Source organism: Bradysia coprophila, chromosome X (genome assembly GCF_014529535.1).
Source record: "Bradysia coprophila strain Holo2 chromosome X, BU_Bcop_v1, whole genome shotgun sequence".
Lineage (NCBI taxonomy): Eukaryota > Metazoa > Arthropoda > Insecta > Diptera > Sciaridae > Bradysia > Bradysia coprophila.
In genome coordinates this window covers 363,412-376,178 of record NC_050737.1, presented here as the reverse complement: position 1 = coordinate 376,178, position 12,767 = coordinate 363,412, and the positions used below count along the sequence as shown (strand labels likewise).

At 33.8% G+C, this 12,767-nt stretch overlaps 1 long non-coding RNA gene across 1 annotated transcript; it reads left to right on the top strand.

Annotated features, from left to right (window-relative positions):
* Window positions 1-1,709: 1,709 nt before the first annotated feature.
* LOC119085643 lies at window positions 1,710-2,368 on the top strand. Its single transcript, XR_005089334.1, has 3 exons — window positions 1,710-1,790; window positions 1,847-2,044; window positions 2,166-2,368. It is a non-coding gene; the product is annotated as an uncharacterized LOC119085643 (long non-coding RNA).
* The last annotated feature ends 10,399 nt before the right edge of the window (window positions 2,369-12,767 follow it).

Here is a 12,767-nt window from a genome sequence, read left to right as displayed (position 1 = left end):
GGACTTTCTACGTGTGCAAAACAGTAAGCGCGATGTCATGACTATTTGAACCGATTTTAAATATTTAGAATCAAAGGTTGCGATCTAATTGAGTTATGGCTTTATCGATTCGTCTTTCAATTCTAAAAAATCTAAATTTTTAGTTTTTCTATAAATTAGTTATTTCTCGAGCTTTCGACCTTGAAAGCCGATAGTCGTGAAAGTGTTTTTTGATCATAACTTTAGATTTCACGATTAATGTCCGGAGCGATAGCGGAAGACTTGACGCAGTCTAACTTCCAAAAAGGAACGAAGAAAATTTTTGAGACGCGGCATCATGTCCGGAGCGATAGCGGAGGACTTGACGCAGTTTAACTTCCAAAAAAAGAACGAAGAAAAATTTGAGTCGCGGCAACTATATATAGGCGAGAATTCTACTTTCGCCAAAATGTCCGACATCGTAACCATCGTATTTTTAAATTATTCTCACTTGAAATACAAAGAAAATGAGCTATCAAACGCCTCCCAAAGTGCTCGGGAACCGGAGATATTGCGTTTTCCAAGTCGTCATTTTCAGTACAAATACATGAAAAATTGCATTCTCCAAACTCTTTCAACTTACTCTGTATGTTGCTATCTATCTATCTATCTGGCACGAAAATTTTTCCAAAAAAAATATGCGTCGCAAAGTGGCACATGCGACGCAGATATTTTTGGTAAAACTTTCGTTGTTTTCAGTCAAATTTTTTTGGCATATGATGAGGAAACTAAGCCAGCTTGTTTGAACTAATTGTGTGTAATTTTAATTTTTGCGTAACGAAGCTGAAAGCGTCAACCCTATTGATATCATTCCCTAGTTGTTGGGATCTTACTTCTCACAAACAAAAAATCCAAATTTCTACTTAGTCACTACTCGTATTCTCATTAGCTATGCAGCAATTACTTTTGATAATTCAAACTGCTTATCTCCAATTATTTTTAGCTCAACAGAAATGTTAATGGTCAGTATCACTATTCAATTCAATTCATTGTGATGTTATAGTGAGCAAAAATGGCCATAACATGCGAAATAAAATTGGATAAAAAAGTGTTTTATGCTGGCCAAAATCTGAGTGGAACAGTCTACCTGTCTTTGACAAAGAAGAAAACCGTTCGAAGTGTCAAAATTCATATTGGAGGAGCATCACGTATACGGGACCATATTGACCATAAAGCGGGACATTATTTGGTGCAATGTTTACTGGATTCTGAGATGTATGTTGCTGGAAGCAGTGATGGTATTATGATTCGGTTCCAGCGACTATCTGTTACCGAATGTTCTTTCTTGAAATGGGCTTTCAGGTAAAATTCAAATGACACCTGGTGTCCACCGATTCAAGTTTCACTGTAAACTGTCGCCGAATTTACCATCAACAATGTCTGGCCACCCAGTTCCTTCGACTGACTACGAAATTCGTGTTGTTGTGGACATTCCCTTTTGGAGAGATATAAAATTCATCAAGCCATTTACCGTTATTAAACCGAGAGATTTAAGTTTGGATCAAAAACTTCGAGTAACGCCACAGTTGAAAAACGGTTCCTACATTGGCAGCTCATGATTCTGTGTCTTTTTGTAGGTACCGTTGGCAGTTGAAAATATCAAAAGATTTGCGTTGAATTGTTTGCTATTTCGCAATACTTCCCGTCCATTGTTTATTGATGTTTTAATTCCAGTACGCGGGTATTGCCCAGGTGAAACAATAAATTTGGAATTGGATGTGAGGAATAGCAGTCATAAAAATATTACCAAATTCTCGGTGATGTTAAAGAAAGTAAGGAAAAACTGGAAAATATGTCGGCCATTAGCTGATTTATGTCCGATTTCCAGCGTATTACAATCGATTCCCTCTACGGTAAAAATTTGGGTCATTCCACTCACACAGTCGCTAGTATAAGCAAGGAAAAGACTCGTGGCTGCAAATGCAATCAAGATCAGAAAATAAAAGTGAATCTGAAAGTGCCGTTGAGGACTTTACCAACCGATATTTCTACATCTACCTTAATCAAAAATTCATATTTTATTGAGGTAAGGAAAACTGAATTGCGGGTCGTCCATAAGAGCTCAAAAATAAGGAAAATTTAGTGGACGTCCTTAATGGCTGTTATTACAGAACATGCGCTGACGCAAGTGAACTGATTTCTTTCAGATAATTGGGCACGTTGGTTTTTGGCATTGTAATCCCACCTTGCGTATACCTATTGAAATCGGAACAACACCACCTAGGGACTGTAAACAAACAACGTCAAGCCATGTCGTTGAATTTTTGTCCACGCCTCCCCCTTGTGTCACGCTGAAAGGGATCCCTTAATACTTAAGTTGATTTGTGTGCTATCAGATAGACGTAAACGAACCAGATTTGAATAGAGCTGTGTCAGAGTTGGAATGACTGTATAGCATTGGCGTAAGATCGGGTAAAAACGATTCATTTGACCTCATTCATGTTAAAGATGGTCAGTGTAATTTAGTCTAGTTTTAGTTATTTCAAATCTTATACTTCAATTTTTTTAACATGCGTTTTATTATATAAAGAAACACATTACCCAGAGCGTGTTGTTATTTTTGTCGTCGATATCGATAACAGATGAATGACCGTATGTGACATGACTTTCCAATGTGAGGAGGTTCCACAAACCGCAATTATTTCACTGCAGCCGTATCGCACAAAATGTCTGTAACTCTGCATTTTACTAAAAAAAATTGTATGAAAATCACAGCACAGTTCCCAGATTAGTTGAGTGAAACGACATTCCTTACGTTTCTTTCGTTGACAACATGTTGAACGGTGTGGAACAAATAAAACTGGAGAACGATAACCATGTAGTTTTATGTTACCTACCTGCGGGAAAATTTACTTACTCACGCACTCTGGGTATTATATCGGTTGCCGCCTTAGGCTCTGCAGAGACAATCAGTAATGCAAAGTGCACTTTACTGCGTGGTGGCATGGAAAAAGTTTAATTGAACTTACTTGAAAATGTTGGGAGAAAACTCTATTATGCATATTTTACACTTTACATAGTTTGTAAACGTCATTCGTCCATCGTCAAATCTGTTACTTCTATCGTTCAAAATGACACCTACTTTTTGATACAAAATCTTGTACTTCATTACTTTTACCAGTCATTTTACTATTAAAAATTAGTATCGAATTAGGTGTAAGTCCCCGTTTAGTTTTTTCTTGTGCTGTCGAGTCGATAACATGCCGTTTTTTATACCCTCATTGTCTTTGATGAGAAAATGTTCTACATACTAAAATAGATCTTCCGTTCATTGAGTGTTACGCAAAATAAACTTTTTTGGTCGATAGATTTTTGCGTACATTCTTAGGCAATTCCCATTGCTCTAACGTTTATGGAAATTTAAAATTACGATTAAATTGTTCCATTCACCCCAATCAAACACTTATCATAAATCAGTCCATGCAATGTTTCCTTTTTTTCCACTATATTCAATTCATGCGATTCTTAAAAATGACCTTCACCCAAATATTTATTTCGCATACAATCCGAACATTTCCTCTTGATTTAGCATGGAAGTCGAAATAAAAAAAAATTGAATAATTTTATTAATTCATATGGAGTTGATTTATGCATTTCGAAAAAGGTCAAGCAAACGGAACACTGTTGCTGATAATGTCCAATAAATAACGTTCTTATATGGGGACAATGTCATTTTTGTACAACCAGCTGAATGGTTTGGAAACATAAAAAAATAATCTTAATGTGTATTTGTATTTGTATTATTCCAGGGTATAACAAAGTTTCTTTGTTGATGCGAAAAGTTCCGCTGGCTGGTGGAATACCCATTCCAGAGCCAGGCTATATATCTATTCAATATACCGAAAAAAAACATATTTACTTTTCGACCTTTTACGCAGTAGCTTTGAGAACCTTTTTTCTTCTTCTTCTTCTTCCTTCCTCATTGATATTAAATGTCTGCGTAAGCACGGTGAGCTTAAAAAAAAATTTATTCGACCTCTCGTGGACATGGGATTTTTTTATGGGAATGTGCTCAGGGGACTCCCAGGATGACGAAATGAATATTTCCAAAATATTTCGATGGGAAAATTTTTAATTAGATCGATTTTTCGTTTTTTTGGGACCTGCGGGAAGCTTCGAAGACTGTTTTTACCCTACTGGTGACTCGTTTGAACACAAAAATATAGTTGCTGTTTAGCCTGAGGTGTAAGCTTTACAGCGATACCAATCATGATACTCATGACTACCAACAAACATCTTGTATGAGACATAGTCATTCAACTAGGTCGATGCGAATTCGAAAGGCTGTATCACACGTGGATGATTTCTATTTTGTCTCAAAAAGTATGTTTAGTTATTTTACATAATTTAAAAGGTGAATAAAGGTCGAAAAATGAGTTTGTATTTCATTCTGATATAATCTTTGTTGTTAGACCTGAACAACCATCCCATTTTCTTCGTATAATGTCTCATTTTTTAGTGGAAACAACTAAAATGTTTCAGAATTAGCTTAAAATAGCTATTGGAGAAACTACATACGAAACAAAAGAAAATACAACCAAGGTCTGTTAATTTTTGACTCGAGATAGTGCAATTTGCTCATGGGTGCGATTTATAAACTTTTTTATTTCGAGTCAAAAATCTTTTTTCCACCTTTATTAACCCCTTAAATTATGTAAAATAACTAAACATACTTTTTGAGACAAAAAAGAAATCATCCACGTGTGATACAGCCTTTCAAATTCGCAGGCATCTAGTTGAATGACTATGCCTCATACAAGATGTTTGTTGGTAGTCATGAATGTCATGATTGGTATCGCTGTAAAGCTTACATCTCAGGCTAAACAGCAACTATATTTTTGTGTTCAAACGAGTCACCAGTAGGGTCCAAACAGTCTTCGAAGCTTCCCGCAGGTCCCAAAAAAACGAAAAATCGATCTAATTAAAAATTTTCCCATCGACATATTTTGGGAATAGTCATTTCGTCATCCTGGGAGGCCCCTGAGCACATTCCTATAAAAATATCCCATGTCCACGAGAGGTCGAATAAATTTTTTTTTAAGCTCACCGTGTAAGGGGTATTCAAGCATTGCATATAGCTACAGTACAATTATGTAATTAATTGATTTGCAGATCGTTCTTTGTTCGGTAAAAATTAGAAATGCAGATTTAGAGAAAGAGTTTCGTGAGTGAGGACTGAGCACAAAAACAAGAAAAACTCAAGAAACAATAGAAATTAATTGATTGATTGATTATTTATCGAATCAAATCTCTCGAACGGGAAAAACTTTTGCTCTATAATTGTGGATGAAAGGCTTCCATTGTTTATTAAATTGATGGGGGGAAGGGATTGAATGAATGATACGAGTAGGGACAAATGAGTTTTCTTGAATTTTTGACTGAATTAGATTTTTGCGATGCATATTGCAATATGGTTAGACCGGCTCGAATTAGTTCTGGTATTATAAATCGGATGTAATGTTAATCAAAGAGCGGACCCTGAGGGTATCGGTCGGTATTTTCTTGAAAGCATTTACAGTGAACGACATCTCAAATGTCTCACTGTCAAATTTTTCTGAGAATTTTATTGTGTCATTGCAAATTCACAATGACATTCTCTGAAAAAAATGACAGTGAGACATTTGAGATGTCGTTCACTGTAGTTCGCACTAACTTTGCCTAACGAAAGCCTTTTAGTATTCTTGCTTGATCCTCATGTGTACATACCACGGAATAAACGGTAGAATTTATCAGCGACCATTCACCTCGGCTTCGTGTCCGATCAATAATGTTACTCATCTAAGCTTGACTTTTCAGCTTTTCATTCATAGTTCCTAGTTATGGAAATGACTATGACATAAGAAATTTATATCAAAAGGTCCAGGACCGTACTCGATGAAAATTCTGCTTATTGGACAGTTTGCGCAAATGACGTATAAGTTATACGTCGACTTATAAATATGAACTTATAAGTTATAAGAAACCGAGAAACCGTAAAATTAAAAGCTTGGTGTGATAAACTATGTCCTCGACGGCGTCTCGGACCATCCACTCGACCTCGATTAACGATTTTACAGTTCTAGTACTACCCCATTTTCAAGTGAAAGTGTCAATACAAATTCTCGACAAGAATATCGAATAACTTCGAGACCGTATATGTTATGTGGATCACTCAGAAATTAAATTTAAAGCCTGTCACTTTCCTACATAAAAATCTAAAAATATAAAGGAAGTAAAAAAAGACCGTTACTGATGGGTGTAGACGCAATTTATTTTCTTCCTCATCGACAATATCACTTTTTTTACAACTAAACCGTATCGTTTCAAAGCTTTCATATCGTAATCGGGATTTCGAGTAAAAACCGAGAAGAGGGACGGTGAATACAGATATATCAGAGAAATTTTTCCAATTTACACCCTTCGATGTGTCTGTAAACGAGATTTAGTTTCGTTTCATCGGTCGATTTATTGTTTTATTAACACATTTCGTTACATGGTTTTTCAACATAAATAAACTTTTACTGGGAGAATGTAGGTATCCATAAACGGTCTACATAAAAACCCTTTAATTTTTGGAATTTCAAAAATGTATGGCGTGATAAACATGTCGTTGTTAGAAGGGACAATTTGAATGTAAACATTTCTATGCATGCGGACGTATTTTCTGTTACATATGTTGTGTTATTGTTTGGTTATATCAGGGCCTATTTTATTGAAGATTTTTACCAATTCTCTAAAATTGTAGATTTGTAAAATTTTTAGGATTTGTGGAGAATTGGTAGAAATTTGTGAATTTGTAGACATTTCTCATTTTACGAAATTCTGTATTTTCTAGACAATTCGTTAAGTTCTAAGTTGTTCACTTTAGAACATTTAAGATTTTTTTTTTTTTTAGAATAGGCCCTGTCAGATACACAAATGTATGTTCCATCTCCATCTGCCCTCTCTGAATCGAAATTGCAATGTATAGCGAAAAATTAGAATGTAACAGGAAAATTAAAACCCATTGAAAATGAAAATTCGAACTGGAATATGATATCGCCTGTTGCTGGTTATGCTCATGGTTATCCCGGTACGTAAAAACATTACGTATACCCTCATGATGTTAGGGATTAAAAAACAAACTATTTTTAGACACACAAAAAATCCAATTAATTTCTCAATATTAAATCTGACACATTAATTTCACATTTCAGCAGACACTCATTACAAAACCAATTCCATTTTCGAAACATCCTTTTTATAAAAAGTTTTTTTTTTCTGCTGTAATTAACTAATTGGTAATTGGTCAATCATTGAATGAAAATAGAAATGAGTGCAGTGTTGAGTGTTCAATTCTATAATAACGACGTAATTATATTGTCTGTTTCTCTTTCATTTCATTTTTTTTTCCAAATTGCATTGTTCATATATCATCGATAGAAAAATGGGAATAATGAAATCCATTCGCAAAATGCACCCAACTACTTTAGGTAAAATTCTGTAGATTTCGTTGAAAAATTGCGAGTACTAAAAAAATGATTCCATTGATCAGGATGAATACTTCAAAAAGTTGTTTTATGCAGATGGATGTAATGAAATTGGTTAAGTGAATTAGATAGGTATTATGCTCTAATTTAATTCATTTTGAATTAAAATTACCTGTTAAATGGCCGTTTATATTTTTTAATTGAAGTGTAATTAAAAATTCATTATTTCAAAGAGATTCGCGGAGCATTTATTGAATGGAAATGAAAATGTGAAAGAGAAGTTCATATTGAGCGGACGAATATATTTCGAGTAACGAAAAACGAGTAAAAAAACAGCAGAAATATGCAGTTACAACAAAGTTTCCCAGTAATCTTCTACTTATAATGATAAGTTCTGTGATTGTTTTATTACATGTCTCTCAAATTCAACCAATTTTATAATGTGTCCAGCCATTTTGAATGCATAACATAGCTAACTAGCCACATCGATTTGGAAACAAAACTATATTGTATCCATCCAAACTGATGATTGAGCCAAATTGAACGAACTGTATCAGTTGACAGTTAATTCTTAGAACATCTTAGCACTTCACCACGTTTCCAACTACTAATTTATTAGGAAATCATTTCTCAATGAAATACCGTATACATCACAATAAATACCCAGGAGGTTATTCAACATTAAAGAAAGCGAGTGTGCAAGTATAAGTTGAAAAACAATTTATGAATTAAAATCGTGATCATAACGATTTCGGCGAAAGAACCTTTAAATATAAAATCGTTTTTTGATGATTTCTTTGAACAAAAATCTGTAATTTTTATAGAAAAAATTGGTTTGTGGGTGATAACTTACTTAAATTGGAGAAACCTGTGCAGATTACATAAATTTACACAAATTTTAAAGGATGAAGGGGTTAAGTTATGACTAACAAACCAATTTTTCCTTTAACAGTAACATATTCTTGCGTGCCATAATGGTTTTACTAAAAAAAAAAGATTTTAGTTAAAAAAAAATCATCAAAAAACGAAAAAAATTCCGCCTAAATGTAGGCTACAAATTTGCACAGGGTCCATTGCTGCTAATAAACTAGGTCCCCCCCAAAAGGTGGGTCAGGTCGCTTGACTGACACTTTTCTAAATGTATTTTTGACGTATTCATGAAAACTTGTCACATTTAATACATAATATATTTACTACATTAATGACTCCAGGCAAATGACAGTAAAATTTGACAATTTTTTTTTCTTGGAAACCATCGATGGTAAGGTGGAATTATTTTTGACCACTTTTTGAGCATCAACCTCAAATCAGAAATAAAATATGACTCGTGTAGATGACGACCCTCGCTTCGCTCTGGCCGTAAACTTACCACTCATATGAGCTGTCTATTATTCTGTTTGATTGCATTTTTTTTACATCAGAGTAGATGCGAAGTTTGTTTTGTGAATGTGGAACGAGGACTTTTTCACAAAATAAAAAAGTGCGATAGATGTTCTTCTCTTACAATTTTGCGTAAAAAAAGGAAGTTCCCCGGTACTTAATATACCTTCACATGGTGACATGGTAATAAATGAACTTAATTAGTTTTTGGTTCATCGTTAAAAATAACTCAGTTTACCAATATTTCGGGTAAATTGATACCACTCTATAATGGTAAAGGGATTAAAAATATTTGTAAAAGGAGAAATTTATTGGTAGACCGAGAAAAAATAATCCCTCGATTTCCCATTCACAAAACCTTCAATCGTGAATAAAATGTCACGACTCGTGTGAATTACGGCCCTCGCTTCGCTCTGGCCGCAAACTTCACACTCGTAAAATTTTTACAATATTCATTTAATTCCATGTATTTAAAAAAAATCTTCAAAAATTAGTTGAGATAATTCATCTTATTCCCTGCAAAAATTTAACTTTTTTATTAAAATTGCTTACACTTTTTAATCAAAGTGTGCTAATTTGATAACAGGCATTTTGCTGGCGTAAGATGTGGTTGTAAACGGAGTAAAAAACTACCGACTTGATAAATGACAAACAACTTGATAGTCAACTATCAAATTTGATAGTCAACTATCGTTAGTCAACTATCAAATTTGATAGTCAACTATCAAATTTGATAGTCAACTATCAAATTTGATAGTCAACTATCAAATTTGATAGTCAACTATCAAATTTGATAGTCAACTATCAAATTTGATAATCAACTATCAAATTTGATAATCAACTATCAAATTTGATAGTCAACTATCAAATTTGATAGTCAACTATCAAATTTGATAATCAACTATCAAATTTGATAATCAACTATCAAATTTGATAGTCAACTATCAAGTTGTTAGTCAACTATCAAATTTGATAGTCAACTATCAAGTTGTTAGGAAGAGATGTTTACAAGTTAGAAGATGAGCATAGAACGATGAAATTATTCTTCCTACAAGTTTCATGCACGTCGAAAACAAACTTATATGATTTACCAACACTACCAAACAAAATCAAATTTTATCAAAGTAATCTTTTTTAATTAAGGCTATGATCAACAGTATAAAATCCCGTTTTTCTCGGATAGCTTCCAGATCCTTAGTCCTACATAGCCCATCTTCGAACTTAGCCTCGGGATTTTAATTCCACGTATTAAAAAAAAAGAAACATCCAAATTGGTTAAAAATTACTCAAGTTATCGTGCCTTCAACGATTTTTTGTTACCCACATTTAACGTTTTTCATAGCATTTCATACATTTTCAATCACAGTGCACCTTTTTGTTACCCACATTTTTCGGTATTTTCTGGTGTAAGACCCTGACTTTCAGTCAAGGGAATTTGTCTAATTAAATTTGATATTTTCTAAGATTCAAAATTGAGGTATGTGTATATAGTTCGTTGAGGTAGTTCACATAAAATCTATGAACCGATAGGTAACTGTATTCGAAACGTCATAGCGGTCAGTTACTTTATTCAAGCATGATAAATACGATTTGCTCATAAATCAAATCAGCTTTGTTTACAATGGTATTCATTCGAATCTGTCTCCGAAAAAAGGAAATCCATTAAAGCAACCAAATGCTATTTATCTTTACAACTATAAAGCGACCATTGTTTAACTTATCCCTATATTTATCGGCTCCATAGTGAGTGGATATGCTCATACTAGTCTGCAGTGAAACAAGTGACCCAATTTTCCCGAAACCAATTTAATTGAACTTCGCTCATTTTTCTTAATGGATCGATTAAGAAAACTTTAAAATGCAACCTAGTTAACGGTTGAGAAGAAATATCTACAAAATTTATTGCTGTCATACAGTTGTTTCATGGCTTGCATGAACAGTTTAAGGATATTTTATACACCGAATATGATATGAAAATAAAGAGCGAAAATAAATATTAATATGGTGCCGTAAAGATTAATTTTCTACCAAACACTTTTCATGAATTATGCCAGACAACCTCTTTTCGAAAAATTTCATCCTTCTTCGCTGGCTGACAGTATTTATGATTTTTTTCTAATGAAAAGAATAATTTATGGAAAGTCATTTTCGTAAGCCAGGGGTAGTTAGCTGGCCGATTAAACAATACATTTTATTACAAAAGATTAAATTTCAGAATTTCTAATTTTGAAATGCGTTAAGGGAACATCCATATAGTATGCCGCAATTCAGTGTTGCCATCCACGACTTAAATCATTGATAAGAATGTTTTTGTGACGTATGAAACACCGACCTCCCCTCCAAATTAATTTAATTTTCGAAAATGTATTTTTCTCGAATTATCACTTTGTCTGAGAACACTGAACTGCGTACGTCCTTTAATACCTTAAATACCTTAAAAGTTTCCATTACTCTCTGTGCGGCTGAGTTATTACGCTCGGTGTGCTGATTTTTCGATTTTTCTTTTCTTCTCAGAGCTTTTGTTACAGTTCTAGTACCACGAACAATTTTCCATTTTTTTTCAAATCAAATCCAGTAAGAAGCGAGTATACGTCCACACATTGGTACTTTTCTTTAAGTATACTTACCGGCTTAGCTTTAACGGCAAGATATTTGTTAACAAACAGAAATGTACTGTAGAGTAGACGAACTAAAATAATAACACTACAATATAATTACAGACAAAGGAGCATTTTTCAAGTAAGCAAGACATGGCATTTATAATTAAAACTGAAAGACTTTAAATCCTTTCAACAGATTCCGCAATGTGTGTATAAAATGTTCACAGATTTATGACTTTCCAGTTTTTTTTCATCATCTCCATTATGCAAGCTTTAGAATTTTTTTTGAAATTACGATGTTACATGCATTGGCATAAACAAGTACAGGAAACGCGCGGAATGAAATGAAAGCGTTTCAACAAGGGGATTTTTTTTTTATTCTAAAAACATTTTCATTTTATACTTTTCTACGAAATATAATAGTTGCAAGAACCTTTTTTATTCCTTGTTTTAGAAATTATGATAAAGTTGTTGTTTATTATATCCTTGTAACTAGACTACCATCACGTCTCCACGGCGGCTATTGGTGAAAATATCGCAAACATTTTATCTTTTCACTTTTATTTATGAACAAAAAACTTATCGCTTTAGCTTTAGCTTTAAACAGGGCATATTTTTGGTATATATTTGATTTGGTAGAATTTGTAAACATTTGCTAAGATTTTTCAAACTTTTCTAGTGTTGTTTTTTGGTTCGGAACATATTTCAGATTTTCTAGAGTTTCAAAAGCCATCTCGTTAGTTGGTGGTGCGTTTCTAATATGTTAATCCATGAGTGTTGGGCAACCATTGTGCTCCACTTTGCAAAAACATTCTGGTTAAGAACGCAACGACTTCACTGATAAAAAATATTTTTTCACATTACCTGTGACAGATAATCTTTTCAAAAAGATTACCTGCAGATGGTAATGTTACGAAAAGTTAGCTGACACAGGTAATGTTATAGAAATTAATTATCTGCGACTGGTAACGTGCCCCAAAGCTTCCTGTAAGTAGGCTATCTGTGAAGCATTACCTGTGACAGATATGTGTCCGTCAAATGTTAGCTGTGGCAGATAATGCACATTATCTGTGGTGGGTAACCTACATTAGCTGTGACAGGTAATGTTTTAGCTTATATCCACAATAAAACTATGAAACGTTACGTACTGAATGACTCAGTGACAACGCACTAGACTCATGATCTGAGGGTCCCCGGATCGAATCCAGCGCGTACAATTTTTTTTTTGCAAATAACTGTCGAAGTTAAGCTTTTGCATTACCAGTTATAAAAGATTACCTGTCACAGATAATGTTATGAAAATACATTACCTGGGGACGTA